The 27302-nt window shown below is 42.6% G+C and overlaps 2 protein-coding genes across 10 annotated transcripts in view; one reads left to right on the top strand and one right to left on the bottom strand.

Annotated features, from left to right (window-relative positions):
• Positions 1-15244, bottom strand: part of LOC140722898 (uncharacterized) — a 53392-nt gene extending 38148 nt beyond the window's left edge. For 7 of the 9 annotated variants that reach the window (XR_012097765.1, XR_012097766.1, XR_012097764.1 and 4 more), the window contains exons 1-3: positions 15136-15244; positions 10440-10612; positions 9065-9241 (exon numbers count right to left, since the gene is read on the bottom strand). The gene's annotated coding sequence lies outside the window, so the exon portion shown is untranslated. The remainder of the gene's footprint in view (positions 1-9064; positions 9242-10439; positions 10613-15135) is intronic. The other 2 variants (XM_073037535.1, XM_073037536.1) reach the window with 2 other exon arrangements.
• Positions 1-27302, top strand: part of LOC140722873 (uncharacterized) — a 103048-nt gene that overhangs the window by 52044 nt on the left and 23702 nt on the right. The window lies entirely within an intron of this gene.

Here is a 27302-nt window from a genome sequence, read left to right as displayed (position 1 = left end):
AAAATGAATATATTTCCTAGATTGCAATATTTATTTCAAACTTTACCAATACAATTACCTCAGAAGTTTTTTCAAGAACTGAATAAATATGTAAGGAAATTTCTTTGGAAAGGAAAGATGTCAAGAATATCATTGGAAAAATTGACATGTAAATTTGATTTAGGAGGGTTACAACTTCCAAATTTTAAGAATTATTATAAAGCAAATCAACTTAGATTTATTGCGTCTTTTTTTGATGAAGAAAAACCGGCATGGATTAGAATAGAATTAGATAAGATAGGAGAAAATATACCAGAAGATTATATATGTAAATGGGAATCTAAATGGATACGGGAAAAAAAGAATCTCCTATATTAAGACACTTGATTGATTTATGGAATAAGGTAACTATGGACGATGAGATAAAGAAATCTTTATTAGCAAAAAGAACTTTAATTCAAAATAGGCTTATTCCTTTTAGAATAGATAATAAACTTTTACATAATTGGTTCCAAAATGGGATTAAATATATAGGTGATTGTTTTGAAGGAGGTATATTGATGTTGTTTGATCAATTAAAAAATAGATATAAAATATCAAATAACACTCTGTTCTGTTATTTTCAATTAAAGGCTTATTTACGAGAAAAGCTGGGTCAAACAACGTTGATGCCAAAATCTAGTGAAATAGAAATATTAATTCGAAAAGGTAAAATTAAAAAAATTACATCTTGTATGTATAATTTGATTCAAAAACAGACAATTAAATCAGGAATTCATAAATCAAGACAAAAATGGGAATTTGATTTGAATGTTAAAATTGATGGAAAAAACTGGTCAAGATTATGTTCTGATAGTATGAGAAATACAATAAATGTTCGACTTAGATTAATACAATATAATTTTTTACATCAATTATATATAACACCACAAAAAATAAATAGGTTAAATTCAAATATGTCTGACCAATATTTTCGATGTAATCAAGAAATTGGTACTTTTTTACATTCTACTTGGTCTTGTTTTAAAATTCAACCATTTTGGATAAATCTAAGACTTTTATTGGAACAAATTACTGGAGTACAACTCCCACATAGTCCAGTATTATTTTTATTAGGAGACATTGAAGGGACATACCGAAACTTAAATTGAATAAGTATCAGAAAAAATTTATAAAAATTGCATTGGCAGTAGCCAAAAAAGTTATCGCAGTTACTTGGAAATCTGATTTATATTTAACTATGGATTGTTGAATTAATGAAATACATAGTTGTATTCCACTTGAAAAAATTACATACAATCTAAGAAATGAATATGATATATTTTTGAAAATTTGGCTCCCATACCTACAAAAGATAGGATTAAATATATAGGTCCTTTGAAGATAAAATTATAAAGTAATTGGGGAAAGTAAAAATAAATATTAAAATTATTTTGAACTCCATGGAGCATGTGGGGATCCTCCGATATCCAGGCAAACTTTCTCTTTTTTTTTCTCTCTTTAGATAAGGTTTAAGGGGGGAGGGGGGAGGGTTAATATTATTTTTCTCACTATTTATCATCACATTTATTCTTTGTAATTTTCTAAAAATTAATAAATAAATATTTTTAAAAAAGAAGCATTTGAAAAATTGAAAACTATGATATGTCAACAGCCTGTGCTAAAGGCACCTGACTTTGAAAAACCTTTTTCATTAGCTGTAGATGCTAGTGATGAGGCTGCAGGAGCAGTATTAATGCAAAGTAATGAGAGTGATGAGGTTGATCATCCAGTAGCTTACTTTTCTAAGAAATTTAATAAGCATCAAAGAAACCATTTGACAATAGAGAAGGAATTGTTATCTCGTTTTTTGGTTGAAAGGTGGAGTTTTAATTAATGCCTAAAGTTTAAAAGGTCATCGACAGCTTTATAATACTGCCATTTAAAAATCAGTGGAGAGTGAAGATCGGAGTTCGGGAGCTAAAAGATCAAGAAAAGTCGACTTCGACGGTGAAACAGGTTCGACCTTGTTTGATCCACATTCAGAAAGAATTCGTTGGCTGTCCCCATGTTAATCCCTGCGAAATATAGCAGAGAGGATTGGGCACAGTTTTATAAAGGAAAGGTCAGTGCCTTTAAGCCGTTTCATTTTCATCTTCGTAAATTCTCCGGGAAAAGTATAGTTCGACTGGGTACCACAACAACACGACGTGAAAGAGAATTGAAATTGTCTAAAAAGTCTCTCCATTAATGGACTGTAAGCATTTTGAACTTTTGCAGTACTACTTTGAAGAACTGTTTTTGCAACATCGTTTTAAGAACTGTTTATGCTGCCGCACAGCAGCTGATTTCCAGTTACGTTAGCGGTTTGTCTACTTTTGGGAGTTTGTTTTTCAGTGTTTAATAAATGCTTTATTTGTTATATAAAAAAATGATTTAGACCAGGGAATTAAATGCAGCATCTCCAAGTTTGCGGATGACACGAAGCTGGGCGACGGTGTTAGCTATGAGGAGGATGCTAAGAGGATGGAGGGTGACTTGGATAGGTTAGGTGAGTGGGCAAATTCATGGCAGATGCAATTTAATATGGATAAATATGAGGTTATCCATTTTGGTTGCAAGAACAGGAAAACAGATTATTATCTGAACGGTGGCCGATTAGGAAAAGGGGAGGTGCAACGAGACCTGGGTGTCATTGTACACCAGTCATTGAAGGGAGGCATGCAGGTACAGCAGGTGGTGAAAAAGGCGAAAGGTATGCTGGCATTCATAGCAAAAGGATTTGAGTACAGGAGCAGGGAGGTTCTACTGCAGTTGTACAAGGCCTTGGTGAGACCGCACCTAGAGTATTGTGTGCAGTTTTGGTCCCCTAATCTGAGGAAAGTCATTCTTGCCAGAGAGGGAGTACAAAGAAGGTTCACCAGATTGATTCCTGGGATGACAGGACTTTCATATGAAGAAAGACTGGATCGACTAGGCTTATACTCACTGGAATTTTGAAGATTGATGGGGGATCTTATTGAAACGATTACAATTCTAAAGGGATTGGACAGACTAGATGCAGGAAGATTGTTTCCGATGTTGGAGAAGTCCAGAACGAGGGGTCACAGTTTAAGGTTAAAGGGGAAGACTTTTCGGACCGAGATGAGGAAAAACTTCTTCACACAGAGAGTGGAGAATCTGTGGAATTCTCTGCTACAGGAAACAGTTGAGGCCAGTTCATTGGCTATATTTGGATATGGCCCTTGTGGCTAAAGGGATTGGGGGTATGGAGAGAAAGCAGGTACAGGGTTCTGAGTTGGATGATCAGCCATGATCATACTGAATGGCGATGCAGGCTCGAAGGGCCGAATGGCCTACTCCTGCACCTATTTTCTATGTTTCTATCCACTGTCAACCCTTTAAATATCATTTGCCAGTCTGTCTTAGCTAATTCACATCTCATATCTTCAAAGTTGCCCTTCTTTAAGTTCAGAACATTTGGTTCTGAATTAACTATATCACTCTCCATCTTAATGAAGTATTCCACCATATTATGGTTTCTCTTACACAAGGGGCCTCACATGACAAGATTGCTAATTAACCCTTCCTCATTGCTCAATACCCAGTCTAGAATGGCCTGTTCTCTAGTTGGTTCCTCGACATGTTGGTTCAGAAAACCATCCCGCACACATTCTAAGAAAACCTCTTCCTCTGCACCCTTACCAATTTGGTTCACCCAATCTATATGTAGATTGAAGTCACACATTACAACTGCTCCTTCTTTTTTGCACGCATTTCTAATTTCCTGTTTAATGCCATCCCCAACTTCACTACTACTGTTAGGTGGCCTGTACACAACTCCCACCAGCGTTTTATGCCCCTTAGTGTTACGCAGCTTTACCCATATCGATTCCAAATCCTCCAGGCTAATGTCCTTCCTTTCTATTGCGTTAATCTCTTCTCTAACCAGCAACGCTACCCCACCTCCTTTTCTTTCCTGTCTATCCCGCCTTAATGTTGAATATCCCTGGATGTTGAGCTCCCATCCTTGGTCACCCTGGAGCCATGTCTCTGTGATCCCAACTATATCATATTCATTAATAACTATCTGCACATTCAATTCATCCACCTTATTACGAATGTTCCTTGCATTGGCACACAAAGCCTTCAGGCTTGTTTTTACAACACTCTTAGCCCTTATACAATTATGTTGAAAAGTGGCCCTTTTTGATTTTTGCCCTGGATTTGACTGCCTGCCACTTATACTTTTCACCTTACTACTTTTTGCTTCTACTCTCATTTTGCACCCCTCTGTCTCTCTGCACTTGTTCCTATCCCCCTGCCACATTAGTTTCAATCCTCCTGAACAACAGTAGCAAACGCTCCCCCTAGGATTAGGAGGAGGGACAGCCCTCAGTGATTCCTGTGTATGCACCCTGGAAGCCTCAAGAAATGATAATGATCATGAATCAGGCCCCAGATAGAAAAGAAAAACCAGCACAGTTTGCTCAGTGTGTCCACAGTACTACACAAAAGTTTAATGTGACTCCGCAAGATTTATTTGGTCTCTGCTGCATGATTCTCTCAGCTGATGAGGGGTGGAAATTGAAGGCAGAATTGAGATACCAAACCTATCAGCAGTCACAGGCGGGAAAACATAATGAGAATGAACAGATGGACCAAATCATTCAAGCTTTGGAAAGGGCTCTCCAGCAACCTGTAAACATCACTAAAGTACCTGAATGCAAACATAAGGCTGGGAAATCAGGACCAGACTATTGAGAGCGATTTGTGGCCTGCTACGGCACCTTCGCAGGAGACCAAGCAAATCTGTCCCCCCCAGTTTAATGCCCTACTGCTCCAATGCTTACCAACTAAGTTAGCCAACATGATTAAAACAAATAATATGGATTGGACTGACAATGACCGAAATCAAATGTGACGAGCTTTGACATATCATTAGGACCCAACTTTCGAATCTCGATCAACCCCGAAGGGAACTAATATTAAAGCTGAATATGCTCAGCGGGAAGAAGGACGCGAGCGGGCTATATCTGAGGAACAGAAATGGGAGAAAAAATCTAGCACAGGACAGGTAGGGACAACAACCCGTTTGGAAACTGACAAGAAGATGCTTCCAACCATGAGTGCCAACCCTCAGGAAGAGCCCAATGTAATATTACAAGTTGCTGGAAATCCAGTTCCGTTTATGATTGATATGAGGCAACCACAACCACTCTCGATCAGGAACTAGTATTGGAAAAGGGATTCCAGCTATCAGACATTATAATCACTCTGTCAGGGTTCGAAGGCACGGAACGTACGTATTCACGTACCCAGCCACTGCAGGTGGAATTCCAGGGGTGCCAGTGTGAGGTTTCATTTACAGTCACCACCAGATTGGGGGGGGGGGGGGGGGTGTGTAATCTAGCAGGGAGAGACTTGCTCTGTCTGTTGGAAGTCGAGATTCTTTGCACAGACAATGCTGTCACCCTTGACAGGTGAACAACCGACAGCTTCTCCAGTTTCCGACCCCAAGTGGAGGGCACTTAATTTAGACTCCACTCCTTCTGCCAGCAGCCGACCCTCATGTGACTCTGTGCTTTGACCCTACGGGGTGCGCCACTGAGGAAAGCCAATATTATGCACCCCTCGATGGACAGAAGTTCCCAGTCACGGTGATTAGACAGGTTAAAGGAAGAGACGGTATTGCATTACTGGCCGAATTTCCGGATTTCCTTTGGCGACAGACAGAACTGGTGGTTCCCCATACCACTGTTAGTGTTTGCCCTGGGTTCAAGCCAAAGAGCCCAGGGTTCCTGGCCTACACCCTAACGAAATAAGCCTCCAGCACCGAGGGAGACTGGCAAGACTTGGCCGCGGGTCTAGTCTAATACGGGAAGGAGTCTGAGGTGAAGATGGGATATCTGGTAAGACAACCTTTTAATAGTGTTCAATCCCAAGATGCTGTATCCCATCTCTGTGTAATTTCAGGCCAAGAAATCTGTCGCACCAACTGTCCCCCTGTCTGGATCACAACAGAAGAAGGACAGACTCTCCCATCCATTTAGCAATATCCCCTCAATCCCGAGGCAACGTTTTATGAGGAAGGAAGCTCCTTTGTGGATCCAGCAGGAAAACGATATCCTGGCTATGCGATAGTGATGGACAGTGAAGTAATTGAGCAAGCCTCTTTTGAAGCAGCTGTCTCTGCCCAGAAGGCTGAGCTGTTTGCTCTGACTCGTGCCTGTATCCCAGCAACAGACTAAAGTGGGAACGTTTACACAGACTCCCGTTATGCATTTGGAATTGTACATGACTACGGGACTCTCTGGGAACATGGGGATTCCTGACTTCCTCTGGCCACCCCATTAGTAATGCCACCTTTGTAAACAACTTACTCACCGCTCTACAGCTACCTCGAGTTTTGTTCTTCTCAGGGGGATGCCTCTGAGGAGGAGTGAAAACTGTGGTCCCAGATGGGGGTGCCAGAAGGACCACGACCTAGGTTTTTGGATCACCAAAGTGGGACAGGTTTGTGTTCCTACACAGTTTTTACCAATACTGGTCGATTATATACATAATTGTACACACCTGGGAAAGGAGGGAATGGTTGGTAACCTGTACCCTGCACACCGGGTACGACTCCCTTGCCAGGTGGACCTTTTTGTGTCTACAAGTTGATTTTATTGAATTGCCTAGAGTACATTGCTATAGATACTGCTTAGGTATTATAGATGTGTTTAGTAGATGGGTTGAAGCTGTTCCAACTACCAATAATACTGTTATGACTGTTGTGAAGGTATTATTACGGGAAATACTTCCCGGGTACGGCCTGGCAGAGATGCTGAGCTCTGACAATGACCTACACTTCGTGATGAAAGTAAACAAAGGCATACGTAACGAACTAGCTATCAAGCAACAATTCCACTGTGTACACCACCCTCGGGCCGCTGGCACAGTGGAGAGAGCCAATGGCACTCTGAAGAGTAAATTGGCCAAACTAACAGTGGAGACTGGACTCGGTTGAAGGTCCTACCGTCACCCAGTTCCATATGAGGGTTACCCCACAGGGGAAAACAGGGTTGTCACCAGCTGAAATCATTTATGGATGGCCCATGATGACACCCTTGGGACTAAGACCTAGTGTAACATTGCTCCCAGAAAGTCTACCAGCAAAATTGGATATTCATACCCGAGGGGAAGACATGGGGACATATATATAACAACTAACCAAAATTTTCCAAGCATGCATTCACAGGTACGACAGGCTTACAAGGAAGAGAACTACTCTGCAGAGGGGAACCTGGGATATTTTTTTCCTGACAAACAACTGGGATTGAGGGAATCTTGGACCTCGGTGGAGAGGACCATATTAGGTGTGCCGACCGCTCCTGTGGCTGTGAAACTGAAGGGGCAATCTCGGTGGATACATCATTAGGTGCCAAACATGTTACTGAAGGAACTGTGTAGAAGGTCACTCTCGGACTAATGGAAAATGTATTGGTTGTTAGTGGTGTTCATGTTTATGTCTTTGAGAGGGCTCACCCCAGCATCCGGGGGCCCCCATGTTAACACATTTCTGTCTTTCTGTCATACCTATGCCAAACAGGTAGAACTAGGGGCCTGCTGGGTTTGTGCTGAAATTCCACAGCATGGTAAAACTATGGTTCCAATGTCAGTAATCCCGCTCAACCAGAGTGAGGAACTCTCAGCCTGGGCTTTCTCAAATAACATCCGGGGAAGTGAGATGAGGACCTGTGGTCCAGTCATAGATGACTGTGGCTGTCAGTGTTTTGAGGAATGGTGTCTCAGGCCCCCACCAAACGGAACTTCCAATACTGGGAAACATGCATCCTGGCCATACTTGCAGGTGCCCAGCAGCAGAGAGGAACAACTGAGACTGATTGATTTTGGATGATTACTTTTCTCTCCTATGGAGTAGCTGGGAATTCATGAGAGATAATCAATTTGGATACAGCACTTGAGGAGCTGGCCACAATACTGCAGGGGCCCTGACAGAAACACAGGCCCAAGTAACAGAAATATCCACTGAAATTATTGCAATATGACAAACAGTCCTACAGAATTGTATGGCTTTAGATTTTATCCTAGCTGAGAAAGGGGGAACCTGTGCTATTATTGACACAGAATGTTGAACCTATATCCCTGATGAATCTGCTAACATTACATCCCTCTCCGAGCACACTGCAAAGGAGATTGACAGCATCAAGAAAGTAGGGCAGGATTTACACGGGTTCACCGAAGGATCGAAACGGTGATCTTGAAGGCCTGTTTGGTAATATGTGGGGCATGATACTGCATTATGGCCTAATAGTTGTACATATCTTTGTTATAATTACTGTTGTACACTGTCATTACCCACTGAGAAGTCAAAGCTGTACTCGGTTGCTTTCTCTGTAAAAAGTTACTGCTTTGTTGATCATGTAATGATCTAAAAGATGGAATGATAAAGTATGTAAAAGGGTTAACACTTCATTAAACAATAGCAGCCTGTTTTTCTGAAAGAAATTGCTGATGATCAACAGATGTGCTAAGCCATGCTGAGCCATGTTTCTTCTTGAGGGTAGCTAGCTAGGGTTTCAGGATGCTTATCTCCATGTGCACTCATGCGAAGAGATAGGACAGCTTCAGTCTGTTCTGTGTCTGGAAGCCATTATGACTGTTCTGTAACTTGTCTATAGGGGCGGTTCATGTAGTAAATATCTTTGGCTCCAACCTGTGTTGCGTGGGGAGTATCTGGATGGATATATCTGTGGTGTAAGGGGAATTGTTAGTCAGTTAGTGGATTGGGTGGGGACAGTCATCGACTGTGTCTGTCTGAGTGACCAACTGAGTAAGCCTCAGGTGCTTGGAACAAAGCATTTGTACTTATACGGTCTCTGAGTGACTCTCTCCAGATTCGACTTCCACAGAATAGGAGTGGTTTTAAAGGGCTGGAAGCTGGAAGCTCATTACCAGACCTGGAGTGATTGCAACTGGGTCTGACAGAGGCATAAATGGTTCTTCTGGGCACATTCAGTCTCGCTCCAACTATATCCCACCTTCCCTTATACAGGTATGTAATGTCTAAAGGATCAGAGTTTGAGTAAATGAGACTCACCAAACTTTCTCCTGACTGAATAAATGGAATCTCCGAGTCTCTTGAGGCAGAGCTGTTCTCTCCAGTTAATGCTTTCAGTCCTCAGGCTGTTTCACTTGTTGCTGTTCCCTCGTCTTCAGCCGTGGTTTGCTTCTAGTTGGGCTTTTTCTTCCAATAAACCTCTCACCGCAGGTCTAACTTTAACCAGAGAGATAATGAAGCACAATAACAATAAAAAGGAGAACCAAACATTTCTGGTTAATGTTACTAAGAACAAAACGTTGAAGGCTGATATAATGATCTCAGTAAACATTTTTTTATTGTCATTCACACATCACAAAATGATACGGGATAAGGAGGAGCCATCATTCAGTCAGGAACAGAATTAGATGATTCGATCCATCTGGTCTGCCCCACCATTTAACCACAGCTGATTTTCATTCCAACACCATATTCCTGCCTTCCTCCTGTAACCCTGAGCTACTCAGCAATCAGGAATATGTTAATCGCTGTCATAAATATACCCAAATGGCAGCTTCAACCAGCCTCTGTGGCAACAAATTCCACAGATCAGACATCTTCTGGCCAAAAAATTCTTCTCCTCTCAGTTTTAAAGGGAAGCTTCTTTATTCCGAGACTGTGCTGTCAGATCACAGTCTAATGGAAACATCCTCTCCATGTCCACTGTATCCAGGCTTTTCAGCAGTTGGTAGGTTTACTTAACCATACATCCCTCCACCACCCCCACCGTCCCTCTAAACTCCATTGAGCACAGGTCCAGAGCCATCAAATGCTCCTCATACATAACGCCGAACATTCCTGAGATTATTTTTGTAAACCTTGTTCGCAGCAACTGTACTGAACACATTTCTAGGAATAACAAACTAATTGGTACCAGGGTAATTTGCAGGGGAAAGTTGTGGTTACTTTACTGTTCTACTATCACAGAGTGAGCCATTTCCATGTCCATATTAAAACCGGTACATTTCAGGAAACATAAACCAATCCAGAGTGAATGTAATAAAAAGAAATTGGAATTACCAAACTGCTCAGCATGTAAGGAACACCTGTGGGGAGAGGAACAATATTTACAATTCAGGTTAAAAACATTTTGTCACGATGACTTCATTTTCAGTTTTTAATGCAGATCTCCAGCAACTTGAGATTCTGCCCGATTTCCACCATTTTATCCAGATCCGACTTCCACAAAATGCAAGTGATTTTAAAGGGCTGGGCTGCTGGAAGCACATTACCAGACCTGCAGTGATTGCAACTGTGTCTGACAGAGGCATAAATGGTTCTTCTGGGCACATTCAGTCTCACCAACTATTTCCCACCTTCTATTGTACAGGTATGTAATGTATAAAGGACCAGTGTTTGAGTAAATGAGACTCACCAAACTTCCTCCTCACTGACTCACTGGGAACTCCAAGTCAGCTGATTCAGAGGTGTTCTCTCCAGTTGATGCTCTCAGTCCTCGGGCTAGTTCACTTGTTGCTATTCCCACATCTTTAGCCATGGTTTGCTTGCAGTTGGGGTTTTTCTTCCAATAAACCTCTCACTGCAGGTCTAACATTAACCAGAGAGATAATGAAGCACATTAACAATGAAAAGGAGAACCAAACATTTCTGCTTAATGTTACTAAGAACAAAACTCACTGAAATTTAAACGTTGAAGCCAAATATAATCATCTCTGTGAACAATCTTTTATTGTCCCTCACACATCACAAAACAATATGGGATAAGAAGGAGCCATCATTCTGTCATGGCAATACATAAGACACAGGAACAGGATTTGGTGATTTGATCCATCTGGGCTATAAACGTGCAGGAGCAATGTGTGGTTAAATGCCATGCTCAAGGATACAACGCACTGCCTGGCCTGAGGCTCGAACTCATAACCTTCAGATTGCTTAACCACTCGGCCATGTGCACATCACAGAAACCACTCTCCCCCCTAGACTTCCCAGTCCCTCGGTAAAGCAGGCAGTGAAATCAAAGATCCCCACAACCTGGAACGTTCTCCTTTCTCACCCAACCCAGTCCGGGAGAAGACACAACAGCCAGAAAGCTCCAGGACGAATGTGAGGAGCCTTAGGAAATGAGGCGAGTTCAGGGAAGTTCATGAACTCAGTGGCGAAAATCACACTATGTGATCTTGCATCACAAAGCGGAGGGCGGGGCAGATCTGCGGCACACAGCCTCACATGACCTATGGCGGGACTTCCATTTCAACTCTGCGGAAATAGACAGCCTGGGCTCCTGGTTTGAATCGTTCAATGCAGGTTAAGTGAAGTCCACACATTTTTGACAAGCCCAGATAATCGGAAAATAAATGAGTAATTAGTGATCATTTCAGGGCTCACGGCCAACAATGGATCTCCCTGCTCGGGACTGGTCTCAATACTCAACAATGGGAACGCAATATCTTCGGCCCGCAGACAGTGATCCAGATCCCTGGCTCCCCCACCCAGAAGATGAGGACCCTTTCCCAATCCCACAGATGAAGTACTTCAGCACTGAGCGGAAATGAAAACACCGCCCAGCCGGAGACAAGAGAGCATGCGCCAAGTGAGTGCCTCAGAAACAGATGGGCAGATGCTGCCCATCTGTTGTTAAATGGGAGGGGCAAATGTGATCATGTGACCAGTGGGGTCTCCCACCACTCTGTGGAAAGAAGCAAACCTGCTGCTCAGATCTCCTCTCACCTGAAATGTATCAAGACATTTCAAGCCCCAGGAAAAATGTATCATCAGTCCACTCAGAATCACAATCAGGTTTATTATGAATGGCGTGTGTCAGAAAATTTGTTAACTGTGCAGCAGCAGTTCAATGCAATACATAATATAGAACAAAAAAACCCTAATTAAAATAATAAAAATAACTAAATCAATTACATTATACATATATCTGGGGCCCTTACTCTTCATGATTTTTATGAATGACCTGGATGAGGAAGTGGAGGGATGGGTTAGTAAATTTGCTGATGACACAAAGGTTGGGGGAGTTGTGGATAGGGTGGAGAGCTGTCAGAGGTTTCAGCGGGACATCGATAGGATGCAAAAATGAGCTAAGAAGTGACAAATGGAGTTCAACCAGCATAAGTGTGAAGTGGTTCATTTTGTTAGGTCAAACATGATGGCAGAATATAGTACGTATTAATGGTAAGACTCTTGGCAGTGTGGAGGATCAGAGGGATCTTGGGTTCCCAGTCCATAGGACATTCAAAGCTGCTACGCAGGTTGACTCTGTGGTTAAGAAGGCATATGGTGCATTGACCTTCCTCAATCGCGGGATTAAATTTAGGAGCCGAGAGGTAATGTTGCAGCTATATCTGATGCTGGTCACACCCCAATTTGCTCAATCTGGTTGCCTCACTACATGAAGCATGTGGAAACCATAGAAAGGTTGCAGAGATTTACACAGATGTTACCTGGTTTGGGGAGCATGCCTTTTTAAAATTGTTTGAGTGAACTCGGCCTTTTCTACTTGGAGCAACGGAGGATGAGAGGTGACATGATAGAGGTGTATAAGATGGTGAGAGGCATTGATCGTGTGGATAGTCAGAGACTTTTTCCCAGGTCTGAAATGGTTATGACAAGACAGCACGGGTTTAAGGTGCTCGTGTGTAGTTGCAGAGGAAATGATAGGGATAAGTTTTTTACTCAGAGAGTGGTGAGTGTGTGGAATTGGCTACCAGCAACGGTGGTGGAGGTGGGTATGATAGTGTCTTTTGGATAGGTACCTAGAGACACTGGAGAAAAATAAAGATAAACTAGCTTAGAAAAATAGAGGGCTATGGGTAACCATAGTAATTCCGAAGGTAGGGACATGTTGGCACAACTTAGTGGGCCGAAGGGCTTGTATTGTGCTGTAGGTTTTCTATGTTTCTGTTGTTATGAGTGATGAACAGACCTGATGGACAATGGGGTGCAGAGTTAACCATTCCCAACCCCCCTCCTGAGAACTACGAACTATTGCTGTTGTTATGCTGCTCATGAAAGAGAGAGATAAAGCCCAGGCAAGAACATCTGCTACAGATAAGAGGGGGAGAGAGACTGTTGATTTACTGTATCATGACTCTTCCTGGATTATTTACCTTCCACTACAAGGACTTCACTTTGCTCCTTAACATTCCTCAGGAGATAGCAGTAGTGGCCTGATTTGATGGACACGGTCATTCAGAGTTGATGGATAGCTGAGACCCCGTGAGTGGGGATAAAAGGCAGGTCTGGAGAGACACCCTTCAGACACCACCTTCGGAGACCGAACCAGAAGATCGGTCAGTAAAGCTCACAGTGTTACAGCAGGGCCAGTGGGGACTTGTGTGTGTGTCCACTCATGCCAGAGTGATGAGTCCACCACAGAAGAATGGTCTAGCTGAAGGAGGGAGGGGTCATAACTGAATGGCCATAACGATATGATGGATTAAGAAAGCCACAAAAGGTTTGCCTGCCGCAGATGTTACTGTTACATCTCGCTAGCTCTCACTCTCTCTCCAACGATTTCAATACAACAGCCATAACCACCTCAGCATTTATGAACTGAACTCTATACTTTCCTATGACAATTCATTTAACCCTAGACATCGATAGAGCTAGTTTATTATTTATTATTATTATTCCTACCCTTTTAGGTTTATTACTGCTAACTTGTTTTATATGTATATTTGCATTTTTGATAGTGTATTGTGTAGTTTACTAATAAACACCTTTAGTTTGGTACCACCAGACTCCAACGTATTCTTCTTTCTCTGCTGGTCAGACACCCAGTTACGGGGTACGTAACACTGTGAATAAATTAAAAATCGTGCAACAAACAGAAATACTATATATTGTAAATGTGAGGTAGTGTTCAAGGGTTCAATATCCATTTAGCAATCGGATGGCAGAGGGGAAGAAACTGTTCCTGAATCACTGACTGTGAGCGTTCAGACTTCTGTACCTCCTTACCTGCTGGTAACATTGAGAAAACCACATTCCCTGGGTGCTGGAGGTACTTGATTAAGGATGCTGCCTTTCTGAGACATGGCTTCTAATCCTCTGGTAATCTTATAAACGTCTATCCAGTCTCGCCCCAGCCGGCAAGGCTCCGGAAAAACAACACAAGTTTGTCCAACCTCCTGTTATAGCTCAGGCCCTCTAATCCAGGCAGTATCCTGGTAAACCTCTTCTGCGCCCTCTCCAAAGCCCCGACATCCTTCCGAGAATGAGGGCGACCAGAACTGTATGAAACACTCCAGATGTGGTCTAACTAGTTTTATAAAGCTGCAACACAAATTCCCGACTTTTGAACTCAATGCTTCAACTAATAAAGACAACCATGCCATTTGCCTTCTTAACCATCCGATCAATCTGTGCAGTCTCTTTCAGGGAGCGATGAACTTGGAGTCTAAGATCCCTCTGATCATCAACACTGTTCAGGGTTTTGCATTTAACAGTGTACTGTCTCATACATTCGACCTACCGAGCTGCCAAGATGATCATCACTAATCAAATCTCACTGAGATTTCTCAGGACCTGTTGAATTTATTGCCAAGTGCACAAGTACGGGAAGGTACAGGGACAAAGAAACACTGACTTGTGGCAGCATCACAGGCAAGTACATTCAGATAACACACGGAACACAAATTATACAATTCTCTGTCAGTAACAATACAGAAATATGTTTTACTTCATCCTGCTAATAGGACCAGAACACCAGGGGCTGAGCGGCGGCTCATCTCAGACGGTTCGGTGTGAAGGTCTCACAACCCGGACCGACCCCGGCAGATTCTGTGAAGGAAGCGAGGCGAGGCCGCCAGTTCGGGAAAGTTCATCCCCTCCCCCTTCAGGTTTCACCGATCACCCTGTGTTTCTCTCTTCCCTCCCCACCCCCATCTTTTATTCTCCCGTCCTGCCGAAGGGTTTCGGCCGGTAATGTCGACTGTATTCTTCCCCTAGATGCTGCCCGGCCTGATGAGTTCCTCCAGCATTTTGTGCGCGTTGCTCGAATTTCCAGCAACTGCAGATTTTCTTTTGTTTGAGTTCGGGAAAGTTAAGTCACTGCTCAACGTCAGACCTCCCCGCTCGGGACCGGCTTCAATACTCACCGAAGGGAAATTGTTGGTGTTGCCCCGCAGAGAATAATCCGTCTCCGGCTCGCCGTCCAAGGGGGCGAGGACCCCCTCCGGATTCTGATCCCGAACCCGGACCCACCGCTGACCCACTTCCACAAAGAACGAAAAAAACATCACAGCCTTGCTCGGGCATGTGAGCATGCGCACTGTGCTTCATGCGGCACAGGCGGTGGGCGGGGCCACGGAAACAACCCCGCAAATGCTGCCTATCTGCAGTAAAACATGATCACGTGACGCTGGAGGGTCTCCCATGTGACCGGTGACTGTTCCTCGCCCTTCACATACTGCCCTACCCACTGCCGCATTTCCCAAATTATTTCATTATTTCCGTATATCATTTCCATACGTATTTAGATTTTCCCTCGATATCTTCCCCGATCCCTGTCCCTCCAGCCCCAGGTCACAGAGTTCTCAGAGTTATAGTTTTGATTCACTTCCCATCCCGACACACAATTCAGACCCACACAGAAAATGAGCAGGTTTCTTTTAAATCCGTCAACACACACAAAATGCTGGTGGAAAGCAGCAGGTCAGGCAGCATCTATAGGGAGAAGCACTGTCGACGCTTCGGGCCGAGACCCTTCGTCAGTCCTGAAACGTTCCGAAACGTGGACAGCGCTTCTCCCTATAGATGCTGCCTAACCTGCTGCGTTCCACCGGTATTTTGTGTGTGTTGCTTGAATTTCCAGCATCTGCAAATTTCCTGGTGTTTGTCATTTAAATCAGTCTATGTTTATAAACACTCATTTCTATTCACATTCCTCTGGCCTCACTGGACAGGAACACTGAAACATTAAGTGAGAAACAACAGGAGGAGGCCATTCGGCCTCTTTAACCATCAGCAAGATGGAGGCTACTCTCCCATCTCAGCCACATGCTTTTGCCGATCCTCATTTTCTCGATCCCTTGGGTCTCCACGCATCTGCCAGCCTCTGTTTTATGTGAGGACGATCACCGAGTCTTCACCGCCCTCTGTGGTGGGGATTTACAGACATTCACCACCCTCGGCGTGGAGACATTTCCCCTCAACTCAGTCCCGACATTTTCACTGCCATTATATTTGACTTACTAAAATGAACCACTTCACACATACCTGGGCTGAACTCCATCTGCCACTTCTCAGCCCTGTTCTGCATCCTATCAATGTTCCGCAGTAAACTCTGACAGCCATCCACACTATCCACAAAACATTTAACCTTTGTGTCATCAGCAAACTTACCAACCCATCCCTCCACTTCCTCATCCAGGTCATTTATAAAAAACACAAAGATTAAGGGTCCCAGAACAGATCCCTGAGGCACTCCACTGGTCACCGGCCTCCATGCAGAATATGACCCATCTACAACCACTCTTTGCCTTCAGAGGGCAAGCCAGTTCTGGATCCACAAAGCAATGTCCCCTTGGATCCCATGCCTCCTTACTTTCTCAATAAGCCTTACATGGGTTACCTTATCAAATGCCTTGCTGAAATCCATATACACTACATCTACTGCTCTTTCTTCATCAATGTGTTTAGTCACATCATCAAAAAATTCAATCGGACTCGTAAGGCACGACCTGTCCTTCACAAAGTCATGCTGACTATTACTAATCACATTATACCTCTCCAAATGTTCATATCCATAGCGACTTATCCAACTTGATGCTTTCCAAAAGCTGCAGCACATCCTCTTTCTTAATATCTACATGCTCAAGCTTTTCAGTCTGCTGCAAGTCATCAGTACAATCAGTAAGATCCTTTTCCATAGTGAATACTGAAGTAAAGTATTCATTAAGTACCTCTGCTATTTCCTCCGGTTCAATACACACATTCCCACTGTCATACTTGATATTTCAGGGTGAAAGGTGAAATATTTTTTGGGAATCTGAAGGGGGATTCTTCACTCAGAGGTTGGTGCGAGTGTGGAATGAGCTGCCAATGGAAGTGGTGGATGTGGGTTCGAGTTAGACACTAAAGAGAAATTTGGGTGAGGACATGGATGGGAAGTGTATGCAGGTTGTTGGCAGTAAAAACAAAAACGGGTCCGTATTGACTAGAAGGGCTGAAAAGCCTGTTCCAGTGCTGCTGGGCTCTGTGACTCTAATAATATTCTGATTTGTAATTTCCACAGTCATGTGCTTTGCTGCTAATTACCGAAACCAGTAATTTACAGAATGGGTGTAGAGGCTGCCCAGTGACTGTTCCTGTGATCAAAGTCACTGGGACGTCTCATCATTGAGCAGATAATGTCTTCTCCATTCTCCTTCACTCAGTCCGTCACTCAACACCTTCCATGTTTACAGGAAATCACAGAACTCACAGAGAAGGAAACCGTGACAGAGGATTCCCCGCTTTTCCTCAGACCTGGTGATGGGGAAAGGCTCCCAGTCCCAGAAGGTGATGTGGGAATCAGGAATGAGTTGGCAAAGTTGGACAAAATGCTGAAAGGATTTCTGCAGCTCGATACGGTAAAACAACGCACCGAACTGAAAATAGCATTGAAATATTGCTGACATAACAAAGTACGTCAACAAAGTTCAGCCCATCATGTTGAGCCCAACCAAATAAATTAGCAACCAAATGGCCTCTAAACTGATTCCTTGTGCCTGCACAATGTCCATCTCCCTCCATGTTCTTCACATTTATGTGCCTGTCTCAGCGTCTCTTAAAAGTCTCTAATATATCTGCCTCTACCATCACCCCAGGCATTCCAGACACCCACCAATCTCTGTGTGAATGAACTTGCCTCACATCTTCTTTGAACTTACCCCCTCTCAGATTAACTGATAAAAACAATCATAATAAACATGCGATTGTACTGGAGTGAGTGTCATGGTCCGGTCCGTGAAATCCGCATTCCGGTTTACGGTCCGGTTCATCGATCCTCATTCCGGGATTTTCTGTTTTCCCTGGGTCCAGTAGCTGCCTAAATTGAGGCACCTGATTCTCGTTTTGGGCTGGCTCCATAAATCGTTTCGGGATTCAGCTTCAGTCTGCTGTACTGTTCTCTCCTTTCTTCCTGTTCCCGCACTTCTGAATCCCTGGCAGTTAGTTCGGCAGCTTATCTCAACAGTTATTTTAATCCATTTTATAAAAGATACCCCTAATCCATATTTTTCCAATACCTTAAATAAAAAATCCCATTCCAATCTATCAAATGCTTTTTCTGCATCTAAAGCAACTGCCACACTCATTTCCTCCCTCTTTTGAGCCAAATGAATTATACTAAATAACCGAGTTACATTATCTGCCGATTGTCTATTTTTAATAAATCCTATTTGATCCATATGTATTAATTTTGATAAGTATTTAGATAGTCTGTTAGATAATATTTTTGCTATTATTTTATAATCAGTGTTTAACAAAGAAATAGGTCTATATGATGTTGGCTTTAAAACATCTCTGTCTTTTTTTGGCAATACTATTAAAATAGCTGTCGAAAAAGATTCTGGAAGTTTATGAGTTCTTTCCGCTTTATGTATTAACTCCATAAAAGGAGGAATTAATAAATCTTTAAACTTTTTATAAAATTCAGGTTGAAAACAATCTTCTCCTGGAGATTTATTGCTTTGAAATGATCCCAGAGCTTCTTCAACCTCTTTTAATGTAAAAGGCATATCTAATCCCTTCTGTTCTTCCGTATTTAATTTTGGAAGAGTTATTTGTGATAAAAACCTTTCTATCTTGACATTATCATTTTGTGATTCTGATTCATACAATTCAGAATAAAAATTCTTGAAAGTTTCATTAATTTCTAAAGGTTTATAAGTAATTTTATTTACTCTTGTTCGAATTGCATTTATCGTTTTAGAAGTCTGGTCTGTTTTTAACTGCCATGCAAGGACCTTATGTCATCTTTCACCTAGTTCATAATATCTCTAAAGTAGTAACAAATGGTCAAATTTCAACACCATTTCAGTTAACAAGGGCAAGGTTGCCCATTATCACCTGCTTTATTTGTGTTGGCGATAGAACCATTAGCTGAATTAATTAGAATGGACCCAGATATTAAGGGTTTCAGAGTTAATCAGGAAGAATACAAAATTATCTTATTTGCTGATGATGTTCTGCTTTATTTAACAAACCCATTGCACTCGTTGCGTAAATTATCCTATAGATTTGAAGAATATGGGAAAATATCAGGTTACAAAATAAATTGGGATAAAAGTGAAATTTTACCTCTTACTAAAGGCGATTATAGTCAATGTCGATTAATAACTCAATTTAGATGGCCGGCAAATGGTATAAAATATTTAGGTATAAGAGTTGATAATGATATAAAGAACTTATACAAATTAAATTACTTACCATTATTGAAAAAAATTCAAGAAGATCTTGATAAATGGATGATATTACCAATAATATTAGTAGGTAGAGTAAATACCGTGAAAATGAATATATTCCCTAAACTACAATACTTATTTCAATCACTACCAATACAATTACCCCAGAAGTTTTTTCAAGAGTTAAATAAATATGTGAGGAAGTTTCTTTGGAAAGGTAAGATGTCAAGAATATCGTTGGAAAAATTGACATGGAAACTTGATCTAGGAGGGTTACAACTTCCAAATTTTAAGAATTATTATAATGCAAATCAACTTAGATTTATTGCATCTTTTTTTGAGAAAGATAGACCGGCATGGATTAGAATAGAACTAGATAAAATAGGAGAAAATACACCTGAAGATTTTATATATAAATGGGAATCTAAATGGATACGGGAAAAGAAAGAATCTCCTATAATAAAACATTTGATTGACTAATGGAATAAGATAAATGTTGATGATGAGACAAAGAAATCTTTATTAGCAAAGAGATCTTTAATTCAAGATAGGCTTATTCCTTTTACAATCGATGATCAACTTTTATATAATTGGTTTCAAAAAGGGATTAGATATATAAGAGATTGTTTTGAAGGAGGTATATTAATGTCATTTGATCAATTAAGGAATAAATATAAAGTATCAAACAACACTCTTTTTTGTTACTTCCAATTAAGGGCTTATTTAAGAGAAAAATTAGGTCAAACAATGTTATTGCCGAAATCTAAATAAAATAGAAACTTTAATTCAAAAAGGAAAAACTAAAAATTTTATTTCTTGTATGTATAGCTTGATTCAAAAACAGACATTTAAACAAGGAGTCCATAAGTCAAGACAAAAATGGGAAAGTGACTTGAATATTAAAATTGAAGAAACAACTTGGTCAAGACTATGTTTTGATAGTATGACAAATACAATAAATGTCCGGTTAAGATTAGTGCAATATAATTTGTTACATCAATTATATATTACACCACAAAAAATAAATAAATTAAACCCGAATTTATCTGATTAGTGTTTCCAATGTAACCAAGAAATTGGTACTTTTTTACATTCTACTTGGTCTTGTTCTAAAATTCAACCTTTTTGAATAAATTTAAGAGTCTTATTGGACCAAATTATTGGAACACAACTTCCACATAATCCAATATTATTTTTATTAGGCGATATTGAAGGGATAAAATCGAAACCCAAATTGAATAAATATCAGAAAGAATTTATGAAAATGGAATGGCAGTAGCCAAAAAGGCTATTGCATTTACTTGGAAATCGGATGCATACTTAAGTATAGATCGTTGGAAGAATGAAATTTCCAGCTGTATTCCACTTGAAAAAATTACTTATAATCTAAGCGATAAATATGAAACATTTTTGAACATTTGGCGCCCTTATTTACAAAAGACAGGATTAAATATATAGGTGCTCTGAAGATAAAATAATTGGCTATTTGGGGAAAGAAAGAAATATATATAATAAAGTTAATACGAACTCCGTGAAGCATGTGGGGATCTTCTGATATCCAGGCACTCTTTCTTTCTTTCTCTTTCTTTCTTTCTTCCTTCCTTCCTTCCTTCCTTCCTTCCTTCCTTCCTTCCTTCCTTCCTTCCTTCCTTTCTTTCTTTCTTTCTTTCTTTCTTTCTTTCTTTCTTACTTTCTTTCTTTTTCTATAGGGATGATAGGGGGAGGGGCTAAGGGGAGGGGGAAGAGTATTTTTTTTCTTCTTTCTGTAATTATCTGAAAATTCAATAAAAAAAGTTTTAAAAAAACAGTTATTTTGGCACTAACCTTCGTCAGTTTCCTTCGCCTGCTACCTTGCCTGTAACCTCGCCTGCGTCCTTGCCTGTATCGCCGTCAAGTTCAACCGCCCGAGTGAGACTGGAGCCTCGCCATTCCAAGATATGGAGGTATCTATTGCTGAGTTTGGATCTGTCTCTTTGTGTCCCTGTGTTAACTGTCCGTCAAGGAAAGAGTCCCGGCCTTAGGAGGGGTCCTGACTCTGTATAGATCCCCGGCCGTAAGTCCTGTTCCCAAGGAGGGGTCCTGCTTCAGTGTTCTGTGTAGAACCCCGGCTCTCAGACCTGTTCCCAGGGAGGGATAGCGGCTCTGTGACCCTGTATTCCAACACCAAGGCTCTGTGTTCCAAGATCAAGGCAGGGCGCCATGTTCCAGCCCCGTCCAAGTCCGAGCTTCGTGTCCTCATCCAGTTCTGGTGCCTCACTGAGCCCAGCAGTACCTCGCCCAGCCTGGTGCTGGAGATTCCTCGTCCAGCCCTAGCCACGTCCAAGATCCTGGTCTAGTCCAAGCCACGTCCCTGTGATCCCAGTGTTATCTTGTGTCTAGTCTGTTCCTAGTCCCGAATCCTCGACTGGATCCAGGTTCCGAGCCCGAGTCAATATCCATGTTCCGGGTCCCTGTCCAGTCTCTGGCTCGGAGTCCTAGTCCAGACATCTAGTTCCAAGTTCCTCATCCAGGTCCTGCTTTCACAGTCTGAGTCCTAGCCCAGGCTCGGTGTGCTTGTCTCGTCCAGGGCCTGTATCCATGTCCAGCGTCCTTTCCTCCTGACTTCCCTTGCATTCTGGATAATCTTAGCCCTGCTCCCAGTACTTCAGTGTCTGTGTCTTGCATTTGGATCCACTACCAGCGCCAACCCCCCACCCTCCCGCTGGAAACATACATAAACCAGCCCGTGGCGTTCCTAACTGTGATTTCCTCAATATAACGAACATTACCGAGAATCTGGAATCTGCAGCGTTCGCGGTTATAGAGCTACTGACTTGTTAAGTGATCTTTATATGAGGGTGGAGGTAGAGATAGAATGCTACCTCCCTCCATTGCTGAGGAATGGAAGGAGAATGAGGTGCTGAGAAAGTTGTGTGTGGAAAGTGGAGAGCGGGTAGCTGCAAATGAAAGTGAGTGTGTGGAGAGATGGTGGGGAAGAGAGAGGAGGAGAAAGAGAGACCATAAGACATTGGAGTAGAATGAGGCCATCTGGCCTATCGAGTCTGCTCCGCCATTTAAACATGACTAAACCTTTTCCTCTCCTCCTCAATCCCAGTTCCCGCTCTTCTCCCTGTAATGTTCATTGTCATGTCTAATCAAGAACTTGTCAATCTCTGCCTTAAACATACCCAATGATCTGGCCACCACCGCTGCATGTGGCAACGAATTCCACACATTCAACATACTTTGGCTAGGGAATTTTTTCCGGATCTGTTTTGAAAGGGCGCCCCTCTATCCTGAGGCTGTGCTCTCTTGTCCTAGACTGTCCCACGATGGAAAACATCCTTTCCACACCCACTCTGTCCAGGCCTTTCAACATTCGAAAGGTTTCAATGAGATTCCCCCTCATCCTTCTGAATTCCAGCGAGTACAGACCCAGAGCCATGTAACGCTCCTCGTGTGATAACCCTTTCATTCCTGGAATCATCCTTGTGAACCTCCTCTGGACCCTCTCCAATGGCAGGACATCTTTTCTAAGATGACGGTCTCAAAACTGTTCAAAATCCTCAAGGTGAGGCCTCACCAGTGCCTTAAGGCCTCAGCATCTGATCCTTGCTCTTGTATGCTGGACCTCTTGAAATGAATGCTAACATGGCATTTGCCTTCCTCACCACCGACTGAGCCTGTAAGATAACCTTCATGGTGTTCTGCACAAGGACTCCATATCCCTCTGCATCTTAGTTTCCTGGAATTTCTCCCCGTTTAGAAAATTGTCCGCAGGTTTATTTCTGCTACCAAATTGCATGTCCATGCATTTTCCCAAAATTGTATTTCATTTGCCACTTTCTTGCCCATTCTCCTAATCTAAGTCCTTCTTCATCCTACCTGTTTCCTCAACACTACTGCCCTTCCCCCAACCTTCGCATCATCTGAAAACTTGGCAACAAAACAATCTATTTCATCATCTAAATCATTTATATAAAGCATAAAAAGAAGCGGTCCCATTACTGACCCCTGAGGAACTAGTGACTGGCAAACAACCAGAAAAGGGTCCTTTTTATTTTAACTCCCTGCGTCCTACCAATCAGCCAATGGTCTAACCATTTTAGTGACTTTCCTGTAGTACCATGGACTCTTAACTTGGTAAGCAGTTCATGTGTGTGCACCTGATCAAAGGGCTTCTGAAGTTCCAAATGTACAACATCCAATTCATCACCTTTATCTAATCTACTTGTAATCTCCTTCGAGAATTCCGAAAGAGTCGTCAGGCAGGATTGTCCCTGAAGGAAACCATGCTGACTTTGTATTATCTTGTCCTGTGTCACCAGGTACTCCATCACCTCATCCTTAACAATTGACTCTAATATCTTCCCAACAACTAGTCTATAGTTGCCTTTCTGCTGCCTTCCTCCTTAAAGAGTGTAGTGGCATCTGCAATTTTCCAGTCCTCCGACACCATGCCGGAGTCCAATGAATTTTGAAAGGTAATTTCTAATGCCAGCAGAATCTCTGACGCTACTTCTTCCAGCACCCCAGGGTGCAGTTCATCTGGTCCCGCTGACTTATGTACCTTTAGGTCTTTCAGCAGTTTGAGCACCGTCTCTCTTGTCATAGTAACTGCACCCACTTCTCTTCCTTCACACACTACAACATCAGGCGTGTAGTTAGTGTCTTCCACAGTGAAGAATGATGCAAAATGCTGATTTAGTTTCATCAGCCATCTCCTTGTTCCCCCTTTGTTATTTCTCCTGCCTCATTTTCCACTTCAATTTCTCTTTTATTTTTAACATACTTGAAAGAAAAACTTTTATATTCCACTTTGATATTATTTCTCAGCTTGCTTTCATATTTCATCTTTTCCCTTCTAATGATTTTAGTTGCTCGCACTCGTGTTGCGATCACATTTTCCAAAGGTTCTTCTACTTTAAACTCCCTAATCGCCTCCCGTTCATTATATAGCACCCAATCCAGTACAGCTGATTCCGTAGTAGGCTCAACGACAAACTGCTCTGAAAGGCTATCCCTCTGGCATTCAACAAACTCACTACCTTGAGATCCATTCCCAAACTGATTTTCCCAAATGCCCTTCGTGCTAAAATGTCCCATGACTACCATAACATTGCCCTTTTGACTTGCCTTTTCTATTACCTGTTGTAACCTGTGGTCCACCTCCCGGCCACTGTTAGAGGCCTCTATATAACTACCATCAGCGTCTTTTTACACTTGCTGTTTCTTAACTCAACCCACAAAGATTCAAAATCTTCCGATCATTTGTAACATCTTCCTACTGATCTGATGCTATTCTTTACCAGTAGAGCCACACTACCCACTCCGCCTACATTCCTATCCCTCTTGTATAACCTGTAACCTTGGGCATTCAGCTCCCAACTGTAATCATCCTTCAGCCACAATTCAGTGATGGCCGCATCAGTGTTGAGAGTGGACAGTCACGGGGGATATAGAGAGGGGGATTTAGAGATGGTTGGAGCAAGGGGAGAGAGCTGGAGAGTGAGGAGAACGAGGTAGAGAGAAAGGGATAGAGGGCTAAAAGAAAGGGAGTGGGAGGGTCCTTTACGGAGACTGGGATGGAATGGCGGAATGGGTGGGGGAGGCGGTGTGGTGGGCTACAGAAAAGGGTGAGGGAGGATGGGTGGGCAGGGTACCGAGGTGGTGTGGGTGAGCGATATGGGCGGCGAGGAAGGAGAGATGAGGGAAAATGGCGTCAAGAGGAAGGGGATGGGGAGACGAGTTTACAGCAAAATGAGTGAATGTGTGCAGTGCGGGGTTGGTAAACTGACCGAGTTCGTAGAAAGGAGGGTTCAGTGTTTTGGGTGTCGAGGAGAGTGGAGCGATTTGGAAGGGAAGAGGGAGAGGCCGGAAGAAGAGTCCACTGTGACGGGGAGCGGCAGTGAGGAGTCATGGATGAGTGAGAGGCGGTGCGTCTGGTCAGAATGATTAAACTATTATCTATTAAACTATTAAACTATTTATCCACAGTGGCGAATATGTTAGTCATGGTTGAGATTGTGGCCCTCGTCTCGGAATCCCACTGCGAAACTTTTACCGCACATGGTCCCGGTTCTGCGATCCGACGCTAGGGTGGGGTAGGGGGGAGTTGTGGGGTGAGGCGGGGGTTGGGGGTATTGCGATTTCCACGCACTGCTCCCGATCACTGTGTCGAATCCGTCAGATCATGCCCTCCCATCTATGTACTTAACCAAGTTTCTCACACAGAAATTGTTAAGACTTCGGACAAAGTCAGGAATTAAAACAGGTTGGGTATGTTGCGACTAACGTGAACTGCGTATATTTCAATGCAAAACGGTATTGAAGGAAAGGGGGATGAGCTCAAGTCGTGGATCAACACAAGGAATTACGATATGGTAGCCATTAGTAAGACTTGGCTGCAAGAAGGGTTGGATTGGCAGCTTGATATTCCGGGGTTCCCTCCTTTTGGACGCGACAAAACGATGGCAATTAAAGGGGCAACTGTGACGTTACTAGTATCGGGAATATGTCACGCCACCACTTTGTCAGTACAGACTGGGGAACTCGTCTGGTGAGGCTTTATCTGCGGGATTAAGAGGATAAATTTTTAGAGAGACCGCACCCTCTTGCAAGAAACATAATCTGTTACAGGAGGTGATTTAACTTTCCAGGAATGGACTGCGATACCCGCACGGTAAAATAATTAGATGTGCTGGAGTTTTAAGCTATCCGAAATATTCTGAGAAGTGTGATTGGGATATGCTGTTTTCTGTCAAAGGTGAACCTGATACGTGGGAGACTATCAAAGGTGAAATTTTGAGTGTTCAAAGCTTGTGTGTGCATGTCGGAACAGAAGGTACTGTAAGTATAGCCCGTTCTTTTTGGGAACCTTGGTTTTCAGGAGAAATTGTGGCCATGGTGAAGAATATAGATGGAGGATCATAGCACGTGTAGGGAGCGAGGAATTTGTGAAGTATAAGAAATTGCAAGAGGACACTTAAGAAAGATACATGGAGGGCTAAGAAAAAGCACGAGTTTGTCCCAGCAGAAAAGGTGAAGTACAATCCCAAGGGATTGTACATAAATTATAAAAGAAACGGAATTAGAAGGCACAAAATTGATCTTCTGGATTACCGAAGGGTAATCTATGTGGAATCAGAAAAATGAGGAAGATCTGAAATGGAGTCTATGATGCAAAGCAGAGTGAGTTCAATGTCTCCGCGCAGATTATAGAAGAGGACGTGTTTGCAGACATGATGCAAGTTAGGATGGAAGTCCCCAGCGACTTACAAAATGTTTCCTCCGACCTTGAGGGATGCAGATATACTTAAGCTGTGTTTACCGGCAGGTAAGGTACCGAAGGATTGGAAGATGGCTAAGGTTGTCCCGCTCTTTAAGAAAGGTTCAAAAGATAACAAGGAAACTTAAGGCCTCTGTACCTGACATGGTAGTGAGAAGGCAAGTTAGTGGATGATGTCGGTCTGGACTTTAGCAAGGCATTTGACAAGGTCCCGCACAGAAGGCTGCTCAGGAAGGTTCAGTCGCTGGGCTTTCAAGCATAGATTGGAAACAGATGTACTCAGGGAAACGTAAGGAAGTAATCTGGCAAATGTTCTGGGGAAATTTCTTTGGGGTTCTGAGTAGGATTATCTTTGCATCATCGGTGAGGACGGGAGAGGTTCTGGAAGATTGCGGATGTTGTTCCCTTTTTCAAGAAAGGGAGTGGGAATAACCCTTCGGAAATAATGGGACAGTGAGTCTTAATTCAGTTGGTGGTAAGTTGATGGAGAAAATCCCGAAAGGCAGGGTTTATGAACCTTTGGAGAGGCATAATATGATTAGAAATAGTCAACATGGCTTTGTGAAAGGCAGGTCGTGCCTCTGAGCCTGATTGAATTGTTTGAGGATGT

The sequence above is a fragment of the Hemitrygon akajei genome, unplaced genomic scaffold (assembly GCF_048418815.1).
Source record: "Hemitrygon akajei unplaced genomic scaffold, sHemAka1.3 Scf000092, whole genome shotgun sequence".
NCBI classification, from domain to species: Eukaryota; Metazoa; Chordata; class Chondrichthyes; order Myliobatiformes; family Dasyatidae; genus Hemitrygon; species Hemitrygon akajei.
Note: the sequence above shows the minus strand (reverse complement) of the source record. Positions and strands in the feature narration are given on the sequence as shown.